The following is a 13,344-nucleotide window of genomic DNA, read 5'->3' as shown; positions in this document are numbered from 1 at the left end:
GTCCAAATTCTCTATTACTGTATACTTCTATGTGCAACTATGGGTTTTTCTCTAAGGTCCGCCTTTAGAGCCATGTACTTCATCTCCTATAATTTTGGATCTGTAGGTTGCTGTCTAACCACTCCAACTCCATCTTCCTACTGCCTAAAGCACTGAATGATCAGAAGTGCCATGGTGCTTGGCTTAACATCCTAAATTTCATTAAAAAGAGTTCAGATCACATACAGATAAACAAGGGGATGGATAGATATGATGGACAGGCAGATAACGAGTGAGAAAGAGAAGAGAAATGGAATATGGAAGTGATTATAAGCAAAAACTTTAGGGGAAACAAGTTGTTTTACAGGAAAATAAATGTGTAGAGGAAGCTTAATGATTTGTTGAATATGGAGAATAGATGGTAGACACAGCTGAATGATACAGGAATGGAAAGGGTTATTTTTACCTTGAAAATGTTTCTGGAGTAACTTGAAAATGTAAGGAAGCCAATTATTTACAGGTTGAGGAATTAGAGACACCAGGAGTTGATGGGATTACAAACGAGATGCTGTGGCACAGTGGGAAGTGTGATTGAGTGGCTAATCAGGATTTGTAAGGTAAGTCTGGATGAAGGAAAAGTTTGGTGGGAATGGGTTAGTGGAATAATTGTTCCTTTGTGTAAGGTTAAAAGTGTTATAAGAGATTTAAAGAGTGTAAGTATACAGTATGTATAACTTTACTTAGTACACCAGGAAAGGTGTACAGTATATTAGTATTTTCATGAAGAAAGTGAAAAATATGACAGAAGGATTGATAGGGGAAGAGCTGTTTTTAGACAGGATAAATTTTGTGTGGATCAGGTTGTAGTTATGAATCACTGTAGTTATAAAAGTAGTCTGAAAGTAAGGGATAAAGCAGGACATGCCACACATCTTCTTCGTTTTAACGTGCTTTTTTCCCATTTTTATATGGGGTGAGCACGATGACTTCTTTTGAAGGACTGATTTGGCGAAGGGGTAGGCCGTAGCCTCGATCGGCTGCCCTGCCTGACATCGCTTAGACCCCGGTAACGAATGTGTACATGTATTGTACCAAATCCCCAGCTCCCTTTCTCCCAGCAGCGAGGAGAACTGGGCGGTTAGGTTGACAGTTCGAGACGTGTGAGGTGTCTGTTATGTTTTTAGAAGATGTTGGAGTGGCTTTGTTTATGTGTGTATTAGTCTGTAACACCCATTTGGTTTCAGCAAACCTATCCGTTGATTACATACGTAATCCCAGGGTGTCTACATGGATAGCAAAGTGTCTGCCTTCTCTGACCGGTCGGCTGCGGAGATTGAACCCTCGCCACAGATCTCTATGAAGTCTGAGGTTGCTGCTCTACCGACCGAGCCATCGAGGCTCCCAGGACATGCCACACATGGACCTGGAAAAAACTTATGACAGAGTTGATACAGAGACGGTGTGGGGGTAGTTGAGGTTGTATGGTACAGAAGAAAAACTGAGTGACTAAAATATTTTATGGTGGAGGTGAAGTGCATGTTAGATACATGCATGAAAGAATGGCTGGTTTTATATAAAAACAGGTCAGTGTCAGGGTCGTGTTAATTCATTATTAGATGTGTGATACGTTTATGAATGAAGTGATGCAAGAAATTAAAAAAAGGACATTGAACTCTGACTTAGGATCAAAGTTGGGAGTAAGATAATGGGTCGTGAAGAGACTGCAGAATGTTTGCTGTTTGCAGATGATACTTTGCGGGTTGGGGATCGCTGAGCTGCAGAAACTAGTGACAGATTTTGAGAGTGACGTCCGAGAGTAAGGGTTTGAGGGTAAATGGAAACCAGGAAGTTGGAGGAATGGTTGGGTGTTTTTAGATGATTGGGAAGAGACTTGGAGTGTCAGTGGAAGCCAACGTGGGAATTTATGACGTGGTTGTTTGGTCAAATATCCTCTGTGGAAGTGACATGTGAATGTTGAATACACACAAAAGAAAAAAGCTTGATGCTTCCAAGATGAAAGTTTTACACAGTGTCTGTGACATAAGAAGAACTGAAAAAGTAGAAATTAGAAATGTATAGAAGTGTTCAAAAGGTAACTTCAGTAAAAGACTGGATCCAAGTTTGTCGAGTTAGTTTGGTCATGTGGAAAAAATGGTGGACAGTTTGTTGGCAAGAAGATTTTATGATCCAGAAATATTGGCAGGAGCGAGAAAAGCATATCTTAGTTTAACCAGACCACTGAGCTGATTAACAGGTCTCCTAGGGCTGGCCCAAAGGATTAGATTCATTTTACGTGGCTAAGAACCAACTGGTTACCAAGCAATGGGACCTACAAGCTTATTGTGGAATCCGAACCACATTATGACGAGAAATGAATGTCTATCACCAGGAATAAATTCCTCTAATTCTTCATTGGCCGGTCGGAGAGTCAAACTCTGAGCCAACAGCGTGCTAGCCGAGAGCTCTACCCACCCCTCCAATAAAGAACTGGCAGGAGCAAGAGAAATACTTAGAAAGAGCTGGATAGATGGATTAGGAGATGTATTAGAAAGGGAGAACCGTAATATCTGGGAAACGCTATAGTACATTTAAACAAGTGAATTGTGCAGTGTAGTGTGTAGAGGGTTTGATGAGCTACTGAATTGACTTCGTAATGGTAATGGTACAATTAGTGTTACGGGAGTTTTCTTGCAAGGTAGTTCAACCTCAACTCAGCTGGTGAATTATGAATGTGACAGTGACCTTTGTCTTATTTTTGTCCTTTGTGCCACCCCTTGTTACGAGTACCATATATATATATATATATATATATATATATATATATATATATATATATATATATATATATATATATATATATATAATAATGTGTGCAAAATGCATGCAAAAACGTAGTTCGTTTTAATGGTTCGAATCGTTGATATATTCCTCACATTATCGAGTATTCTTCCCATAAGTTAACAGTGTTACCAAACCAATTATGCATATACCGATCATCACAACAAGCAGAAGCTAATCGCCATTTTCCCAGAAAATGAAAGCACAATCAAACCACCCGTTTTTGCGAGTCAATCCACTGTTTACAGAAAACGGTGTAAACCAACATCTCGGTGTTACAATTCTAATACTTTTTTCCGAGGGCAGGTATGCAACGGAACATCAACAAAACGTGCCTTCGAATACATACATTCATATCACCCAGCCAGTAATCGTTGCTCAATGTTCCACCAGTGGTTCCTTACTTCGAGGGTACGGACTATTACAGTGCGCTCCGCAGTGCTCCCTTTGCCATACCGGAATACAGACAGGTATACAGTATTTCATTTCGAGTGGGATTGTTGTAAGTGTGGTCGTATTTTGTCGTTGTGTTGAGGGAAGATTCCGTTAGCCTGCGAGGCTCAGGAGCGGTGAGTTCGCTTAATATTATATTATGGTTTGGATTAAGAGCAACTAGTGTCTTGGCCAGTTGCTGAGACTTCCATGACCAGAAGACAGTGCTTATTTCCATCTTCTTCTTCTTCTTCTTCTTCTTCTTCTTCTTCTTCTTCTTCTATTTGATTGGGAGACCTGGCTCGCATTCAGCAAGACAGTCTACTGTAAAGTGAAGCAAAAGAACAAAAACAAATAATTAGACAACTTTACTTTCCTCTCTTGCATCCATATTGTTTATGCTCATTAAATCATTTTACATAAGTATTACTGGCTTTAAGCTGATCAGTGTTTAAAAACAAAATTCATGGTTGTTTAATTTCCATGTCAAAGACATAGTCTGACACGTAGTCTCTTTGATCAGGACCATAAGAGTGAGTTTAGAGTCCGAAGTTAATTACTATTTCTCAACATGCTCAGCAAATTATTCAAAGTGCAATTTCATTTTAATCCTGTTAGAATATTTGCTTGCACGCAGTATTTTTTACAATTTATAATTACGTGTACAATGTCTTCCACTACAATAATTGCATTAACTAGCAATGAATTAGTATTAATCATCTTAAATTTATTCAAATATGCATTAATCCTCACATATCAAACTCACGTTTTCCATCACACTATCTCCTTTCCTCCTTAAGCAATAAGCACCTCTCTCACGCATATAATAGGCCTAGGTTTGAGCCACTTACTTGATTTGATTGTGCCAAATTCCTTGTGTGCCATGTTTCCATCATTCTTCATTTTAGAAACATTTGCATCATTATTTTTTATAAACGTTTTCTTTCCTTCAAAGACAAACAGTTGTTGATGGGACAAGTTTTCAGTTAGTTCCCTGAAATTTCAGTGGCTTGGAACCTAGTGTCAAGTCAACAAGCATCTAACGTTTTTGTGAACTAGTACTTTTGATCTTTTTGAGTGCAAAAGATGTCAGTGTTTGTGTTAACACTATCCCAACAAAATGTGTAATTGCCTCTAGTTCACTTCTTGGATGGCAAATAATTCAGGACCCAGAATTGACGTAAATGGGTTAAATCTAAAACTGCAGTGAAAATTAAGTCTAAGAGTAACATAAGACCAATCATCTGTGTTCATTTCTTTTTGAGATACATCCGTGTATATGTCCTTGAATAAATTTAGAATTTGGAACTTTCCGATCCGTGGTGTCAGTCAGGTAAAACCCAACGTACTTATGAACGCATTGCTAAGGGGGCGAATATTGTAAATGCCCTTACTTTTTGATGCTTTCCTAATTCTACCTTCTATACATTCATGGCCTCTTGCACTCCTAATATATTTCTTTTTCTTTAAATAGTCTACAATCCTTAGCAATCTGTTTACCCGTGGGGTGGATTTTTGTTAAACTCTTTTAATTTTACGGGACAGACCAACATTTTGTACAATGTTCTAAATCTGATTGGTGGAATGTTAGTCTCACCTTGTAGTGACGTAACTGGCGAAGTATATTTAGTGTCGAGAGTAATTCGTAAAGCGATATTTGAATGATCTCGAGTTTTTCTAAATCGCTGCTGAAAATTAAAACCTCAATTCTGCATTTAACTTTACTTAAATTCAGTCTCCGGTAGCAGGCTGGTGTGATGAGTCTAAGTCAGGGTTGGGCTAATCCCGCATCAGTCCGAAATTATTGTAAACAGTTAATGGCCCCATTCTATTACCCAAAAATAGAGGTAATAGAGGCATTCTATTACCCCAAAAGAGAGGTGATAGACTTGGTGAGCTATAGACATTACCAAAGGTTGTTTGCAGCGTCCCTTCGGCAACCCGCTTCCTTTCTCCCATCTTGCTGTCCAACCACCCAGATTCTCTTTTTTCACTGTTTTCGGCGCTGAATGGCAGAAAATGACCCATTGCTTGGCTTTGTAGCCAAATTTTCGTAAATCGTTAACATCACCCATTCTGTCGCATTACTGCCAATTTTGATGCGAGAAGATAGTTATTTTGTTGGTAAAGTATGATTTTCAACGCTTGGCCCTTTGCCCTGAATTATATATTCTATTTCATCTCACATGTATTTATTTTTAGCCCCTATTTCTGTGTCCACTCATAAAAAACACCTAGTCTTTTTTTTTAAGAATTATAAATTCAAAGGCGTTGAATAGCCTTGATAAGCGTCAGCGCTTGGCGTTAAAGACGAAACCTCGCAATCAGTCATTATTTTTAGCCTTCATTTCCGTGTCCACTCATAAAAGCTTTTAACAGGCATCTTGACTTTACTACGCAAGCTTCTTCAATTGCGTAGCGGTTACCATTTTTATGTAACCTCTGACGCATTAGGCGTAGCTTGCATCATCTGCGAATTGTGCTCTTCTCACTGGTTCAACTTCAGTTGTATCACTCGTCATAATGTTAAAAAGATTAGGATTGAGCCTTGAGGAACCCTAGACCTATAATGTATATTTCCCGTAGGGGGGTAGTGGCGTCAGTGCATCCCACGGGGTGCATTGTAGGCATTACTAAAGGTTCTTTGCAGCGTCCCTTCGGCCCCTAGCTGCAACCCCTTTCTTTCCTTTTACTGTACCTCCATTTATATTATCTTTCTTCCATCTTCCTGTCCACCCTCTCCTTTTATAGTTCAACTGCGAGGTTTTCCTCCTGTTACACCTTTCAAACCTACCTATTCTCAATTTCCTTTCCAGCGCTGAATGACCTCTTAGGTCCCAGTGCTTGGCCTTTGGCCTAAACTCTATATTCCATCCCATTCCATTCCTAGACATATATTCAGTATTTTCAAGCAGACAGTCCTTCTTGGCTACTAATCTTCCATGGATCAAGCGTATTCTTAACTTGGAGTAGATTACGTATTATCTACACTTTTATAGATAATAAAATGTAATACTTGTTGACGTTTCTCTTTTGATACATTTTTGACGAACTGTTTATGGGTTCTGTCCGAACTGTTGCACTTTCGTTAGGTATTTTTTTTAAAACATTCTTCAAGTTGTGCCTTTAAGAATTGCAAGTTGTAGTCCTTCAACTCATTGCTGTTTTCCGCGACTACAGTAAAATCTTTTATATTTTCATAATAGGAAACAGCGGAAACACTGTTTTTCCGAAAACTTGATTTTGTAAGCAATTCACCCTCCTGTGATCGATCAAACGTTGATTTGATTTTGTTATTGATTTTAAGAAATCTAATCTTTAACCGGAATTCCCAGTTTTATTCATCGTATTTTGGGTTTACTGAGTTTTTTAAACCACATTTTCTCTTCACAGGTGTAAATTTAATTGCCATTTTTTATTAATAGTTCCTTACTTTAGCCTTTTTCAGCCATCGTCTTACCCCATATCTCGTCTCACTGTGATTTATTATAAGTAATAATAATTTATTAATAGTCTGTTTGATATTCATCACACCAGATTCGACCATTCGACCATTTCCGTTCCGTTTTTTGCCAGTGTACCGTGTCACTGAACCAACTCCTCGTTTACCGAAGGTTGATATGTGGACGTTCGTATTTTATGACCCTGTTTGTATCGTTAAGAAGTTATCGTATATTAGAAATTATGTATTCTCGCTACTTCTGTCAGGATACTTGTTTTATGATGAAATAATTTGCAGTGAAGATGAAATGAAATAGGCCTATGGTTGAAAATTTTCCTATAGTAGGGTGTCCATGTTGCATGACTAGACCTAAGGTATATTCACTGAATTCTTCGTCTGTCCTTTTCCCATTGTTATTGATGCTATCCTCAGTTTTATCAGGCATCTAAATAGTATAATGTGTTTTACCCTGCTGCGATAACATGGTCTCCGTCTTGTCTCTATAATGTTCAAGCTCTACTTTGGTCGATTTTTGGGTTATAAACAATCTTTATACCAAAACTGTATTGAATATCTGTCAGAAGTTTCTTTGCTGCTCGCAATTCTTCGTACTGCACAAAAAAAAAAAAAAATCTATAGTTTTATTACATAATTGGAATCTGTTCTTAATTTAGATTTACCTTTGCCTTACATCTAGGGATCCAAGTTCCCTAATTTTGGTTAGGCAACTCTGACGAAATTTGTTAAAATTTGGCCTGCTTCAGGATTTTTTCATCGTTTTTCTTAAAGGTTCGATCTCTTGTTTGGCTGGAAAATGGCGCTGAAATGAACTAGCCACCCATAGCCGTATTTATACGATTTTACCACTTACATCTGAATTGTTTTCACCTACATTTGCATTTTCTTGTTCCTGTAGTTATATTATTCTCTTTTCTCACTATAATGGATATATGCCTGCATTCTTTGTGTTTCTTTAGCTACCTAAAAATCCCTGTAACTGGAAACACATGTTTATCTAAGCTATGCTGTGCATTTTATTCGTTACATGTTCTCCTCCTCATTTTAGGCATTGAACTTTTCATTTGCATTTGCCTTTATGGTGTCCAAATATCTGACACTTAAAACAGTAGATGTTATTTGGTATACAGAAGGCTTAACCGAAAGTATGGTGACTCAATTTCCGTAAATGCAAATTTTGTACATTCAACCTTTTCAACTTCTTCAATATCCGCATGAGTGACCCTAAACACTCCAGCTCTCCTGGTGACTCATAAAAGCTATCGATATTTTACCTGTTTGTCCTCGTGTGGTCCAAAAATATATAGGTCCAGCAAATCACGTACACCCTCCCTTTCATTGAAAAAAAAAAATTAAATGTTTACTTGTGGGTTTTATAGGCATTTACGTTTTGTCTGCAATTTGTCGTCACATGAAGTATCTTTCTAATTTGACTGGATTCCCGAATAATCACGATACGTGTCATTTCCCTCTGGACAGTAACGGCATAATTTGTATTTTGTGTCCAAACCTGACATTCCCCCCCATCTTTTCCTACGTGCTTTGCCCCATATATGCCTTAGTTTATCAGATTTTGGCCTACACGTTTCGAATTTGAGCAAGAAATACTCACTGTTGTTATCGATATTTTTATTTTGTCCACTCGACCTTATTTACTTCCAGGATGGTACTCAGTTTCACTTTCTGAACTGTTACTTTCTCTTCTGTTACTTCTTCATAGAATTTTTACTTTTTCCAGTTATTCAGTCACAAACCATTTTTCTGCCACATTCATTACCACAGTCCATTTTCGAAGTGTCTACATTCTGATGGACCACTTCCATAATATAAATTTTAAATCACCTGCACCTAAGCTGCAGTAGGTTAAGGTAACCTTGCCAATTACCTAATATACGACCAATATTCTTTTGAGTTAATAGAAAACACTGAAATTGTCGAAATTTGTCGTTGCAGACAGAATACTTAATTTTTTTAGATGGTGACACCAGAAGCTGCCGAAACATCAGATTTAAACCATACCTTTAATCATACGTCAGTGCTGTGCCACTGTCCAGTTCGGCAATCCAGTGTTTTTAATTAATTCCGTATAGGTGAGCATATTGATTTTTAGTTTTCTGTAAAAGAAAACTGTTGTGCCGTCTTTGTCTGTCCGTCTGCACTTTTTTCTGTCCGCCCTCAGATCTTAAAAACTACTGAGGCTAGAGGGCTGCAAATTGGTATGTTGATCATCCACCCTCCAATCATCAAACATTAAATTGCAGCCCTCTATCCTTACTAGTTTTTATTTTATTTAAGGTTAAAATAACCATAATCGTGCTTCTGGCAGTGATATAGAATATGCCACCACCGGGCCGTGGTTAAAGTTTCGTGGGCCGCGGCTCATACAGCATTATACCGAGACCACCGAAAGATAGCTCTATTTTCGGTGGCCTTGATTATACGCTGTAGCGGCTGTACAGAAAAGTGGATAGCGCCGAAGAAACTTCGGCGCAATTTTTACTTGTTCAAATTCTCAATAAGTTCGTAAGCTTTTGAGGTAATGGGTAGCTTCGTTACTGGAATACGTTCCAAGTTTAATCCCTCTTATCAGTTACTTTGACCTTTGACCTTGAATAAAGGTCAAGGTTTATACCTAGAAAGATTTACCTTTTTGGTTAACGAGTGATTATCGACCCTGCTAGTTCTGTTGTCCTGTGGCTACACCTGTTAATTGTATAATAGTATAACAGTATTATCATGATTAATATACTGTAAGTGATGAGTGTGAGACAAATAATCATGAAACCAGATCAAGTTTTAATGCTTGAGGAAATTTTTATTCACTGTCTCGTTGATTCCAACCGTGGCATGTCCTTTCATATTAGGAGTACATCTACTCTCTCTCTCTCTCTCTCTCTCTCTCTCTCTCTCTCTCTCTCTCTCTCTCTCTTTGCTTAGACCCCACTTCGTTATTCCATCAAGAGGCCCCGTGCGTTTAAATCTTGGCCAGTATAGATTGCATGTTATCTAGAAACACACAAACTCCATGACAGATCAGAGTTCTTCACTGGTTGGGTCGATATCGTACTCGGCACTCTCCTAGGCCCGCGTTCGAGTCTCCGGCCGGCCAATGTAGAATTAGAGGAATTTATTTCTGGTGATAGAAATTAATTTCTCGCTATAATGTGGTTCGGATCCACAATAAACTGTAGGTCCCGTTGCTAGGTAACCAATTGGTTCTTAGCCACGAAAAATAAGTCTAATCCTTCGGGCCAGCCCTCTCTAGGAGAGCTGTTAATCAGCTCAGTGGTCTGGTTAAACTAAGGTATACTTAACTCATGACAGATCACTTCACAGATCACTTCTTCTATAGAAGTCTTTCACCCGTTTCTGTGATTTCTACTCACCTGTTGCCATGTTATCCATGGAAAATGGAGATCAATCCCCCCCCCCCCCTTTTACGAACACTACCTCAACCACCAAGTTGTGAACCTTCACTAGGAAACTTTTGTAATCACACATCTCTTTTGACCCTTGCTCACTCACTGTGTTGGTCCCTCAGGCCTCAATAAGACCCAAATACTTCCGCCGGCATCACTAAAGCTTGAAACGGACCTTAGGAGTCTGGTGGGAGCAGAATTTTTTTTTCTAAATACAGTGGAAATCCTCTTTCGTCATACTGCCTTCGAGTCCTCATTCTCAAGTACTTGTCATGCATTGTTAATTGTCTTTAATTCAAAGGACGATGGGACTGGCAACCTAATATCTACAGGTAGCCAATGTCCTGTGGTGTTAAGAAAGGTCAAAGGAATAGAATGACACGAAAACAGGGAACAGAATTCCATAGTTTGGTAGTAGAGGGCTAGAAACGTTCACCGAGCTGGCCAGTATGAGGAATGTTAACTGCCACTGTTTAACTTCCCAATATCTCCATATTTTCATCTTAAATGATTATACCACGTATCTGCTATCAGCCTTAATATATATATATATTTTTATAAATATTACTGCTGTTCAGCCCTCGTAACATTTGATTGTAAATAATATCAGCCTGACCAAGACCAGGAAAAGCCATTGTCCGCATTAGGAGCGTCTTCAGTTCAAACTGTAGCATCCGTTGGAGAAAGGAATAGGTAGCATTTAACCCCATAGGAGAAATTCCATATTCAACTTTAAGAATAGGTGGTCCTAAGGTCCTTTTTTCCTTTCTACCTGTCTCTCGTGGCGAATGTTTTAACAGGGCATAGACGCCTAAGGCATGACTGTAGGCCTGTTTTAGCCGGTCAGGGAGCGACAGAGAAACTATCGCGAGCTGACGTCCAGAAGGTGGCACTGTCCCCGCCTTTGTCTATTATTTTATTAGTGAATGGTGGAGCAAGAAACACACACCGAACTTCAGCACGTCCGTTGTAAATGCGCGCCAACGCTTCGTCATTAAGGTATAGTCCGTGTGCTGTTCGAACTTCATCCATTCTTTTAACCTCTTTTCTGTATTTCGCATTTCTTTGTTTTCTTCCTTCAGCCACCACTTAGGGTATATGTGTTTACAAAGTCTAGATTAAGCCTAATTATTATATTGTTAGCTTCAACCCCGTTATTCCAGTAAAATACCTAGGATTTAGGGTAAGCAAAATCAGGTTAAATCTCGATGCTTTTGTATGCCTCGCGTCCGAATGTTTGGAAGAGGCGTTTAAAATCAAATTCATCTCAAATATTCTTTGTTAAGGTTAATAACCCTTAACTGGCGACCTTTAGCTAATTAACGTCTGTCTTTGAGGTTAACTTTTGGCTTCAAGTGACAGGTTACGTGTAATCTTGGTTTGCAGGGCCGTAAAAATTACGTAAATTGAATAATACATGATCAACCAAGACCACACGTAACAATATATATATATATATATATATATATATATATATATATATATATATATATATATATATATATATATATATATATATATATATATATAAAACAGTCCCATTTACGTTATACTCTGCAACATTTCAACATTTCCCTTCAGCAAGTTAAATGTCTTTTTAGTTATCGTGTATCTCGTTATCCATATCAGAGTGGGAGTTATAACAAGGGGAGGGAAACGACAGGCCCCCTTTTTTTTTCAATCAAGCAGGCTTCTCATAAACCCCAATTAGGCAGTCATTCACAGTGTCACGGCCACCTCACCGGCGAACCCATTAATTCCTGGCACCTTTTGCTTCATCAAGTCTTATTTGCTGCCTTCCTTAGACCCTCTTGGTCACCTGCGCTGTTCTCCAGTCGACGTGTTCTGTCAGTCTCTCCTTCGGAAAGCTTTGGACTTCTCTTCCTGTTACGTTGAACTCGCTTCTGTAATCCTTCGAGAGGCGGATACTGAGTCTTTGCGAAATTCACTCGTCTATACGTAAATTTACTGCATTGTTTAAACAGGTAAAAAATGCGCCGAATTTACTTCGACGCAATCGAGTTTTCTGTTCACCGTATAATCAAGGTCACCGAAAATAGATCTATCTTTCCGTGGTCTCGGTATCATGCTGTATGAGCCGCGGCCCATGAAACTTGCACTACGGGCCGGTGGTGGCATATCTATATCGTTGCCAGAAGCACGATTATGGCTAACTTGAACCTTAAATAAAATAAAAACTACTGAGGCTAGATGGCTGCAATTTGGTATGTTCGACGATTGGAGGGTGGGTGATCAACATACCAATTTGCAGCCCTCTAGCCTTAGCAGTTTTTAAGATCTGAGGGCGGACAGAAAAAGTGCTGACGGACAGACAAAGCCGTCACAATAGTTTTCTTTTAAAAAGGAAAACTTGTTTTCTTTATTTCCATTTTATGATGCAACGATTTTTTCATACAAAACCTCTTTTCGATATACTGATTTACCCAGATTTCTAAAATGAGAATTTCCATCCCTCAATCATATCCTAATTATGATTTAATATAAGTCAATACAAATCTCCTGCCATAGCATAAATGTATCCCATTTACATATGTAAAGCGGGATCAATTAGGTCACAATGCAGCTGGTTGGCGCTGTTTTCTCGACCCTCATTCTGATCTAATGCTGCTGGCAACAGACTCCTCAAGTCTGCTGTCAGGGAAGTTTAGGCACCGACGGTTCTTGCCATTCAGTGGCGGTCACCCATTCACGTGGTGATCAGGCTGCAGGGAACGGAGTCAGTGTTAGAGCTAACGTGATTTGTTTTAAAGATGGTCTTAACTCCAATCGTTTTCTAATTCCGGGGAACTGTCATTAACAAGAATTTTTTCCCAGTCACTGAGATTAATATTCAGTGTAACGTTTGATGTTCCCGTATATTTTAAAAAGAGAGAGAGAGAGAGAGAGAGAGAGAGAGAGAGAGAGAGAGATTCACCAAGCCAAAGGCCGTAAAGCAACGATTTTGCCAGGGAGGGTTGTCAGTTCTTACTGTACCTGTACCCCTTGTAGACTCGAAAGCTGAGAGAGAGAGAGAGAGAGAGAGAGAGAGAGAGAGAGAGAGAGAGAGAGAGAGAGAGAGAGAGAATAATTCTAAGGAACAGTGGGTGTATGTGGACATGGGAATAGAACTTTTTTTTTTTGAGAGAGAGAGAGTAATTCTAGGGAACAGGGTGGATGTGTTGAACATGAGAAGAGAACTAGTTTTTTTTTAGAAAG

General features: G+C 38.9%; 1 protein-coding gene across 4 annotated transcripts in view; it reads left to right on the top strand.

Moving 5' to 3' along the window:
* Nucleotides 1–3,162: 3,162 nt before the first annotated feature.
* The window catches only part of LOC136836347 (protein starmaker-like), a 24,340-nt gene continuing 14,158 nt past the window's right edge, over nt 3,163–13,344 (top strand). Inside the window, exons 1-2 of one of the 4 annotated variants that reach the window (XM_067100531.1) lie at nt 3,220–3,287; nt 8,685–8,799. The gene's annotated coding sequence lies outside the window, so the exon portion shown is untranslated. Of the gene's footprint in view, nt 3,387–8,684; nt 8,800–13,344 lie in introns of all 4 variants that reach the window. The other 3 variants (XM_067100529.1, XM_067100528.1, XM_067100530.1) reach the window with 3 other exon arrangements.

This window comes from Macrobrachium rosenbergii, chromosome 56 (genome assembly GCF_040412425.1).
Source record: "Macrobrachium rosenbergii isolate ZJJX-2024 chromosome 56, ASM4041242v1, whole genome shotgun sequence".
Lineage (NCBI taxonomy): Eukaryota > Metazoa > Arthropoda > Malacostraca > Decapoda > Palaemonidae > Macrobrachium > Macrobrachium rosenbergii.
Note: the sequence above shows the minus strand (reverse complement) of the source record. Positions and strands in the feature narration are given on the sequence as shown.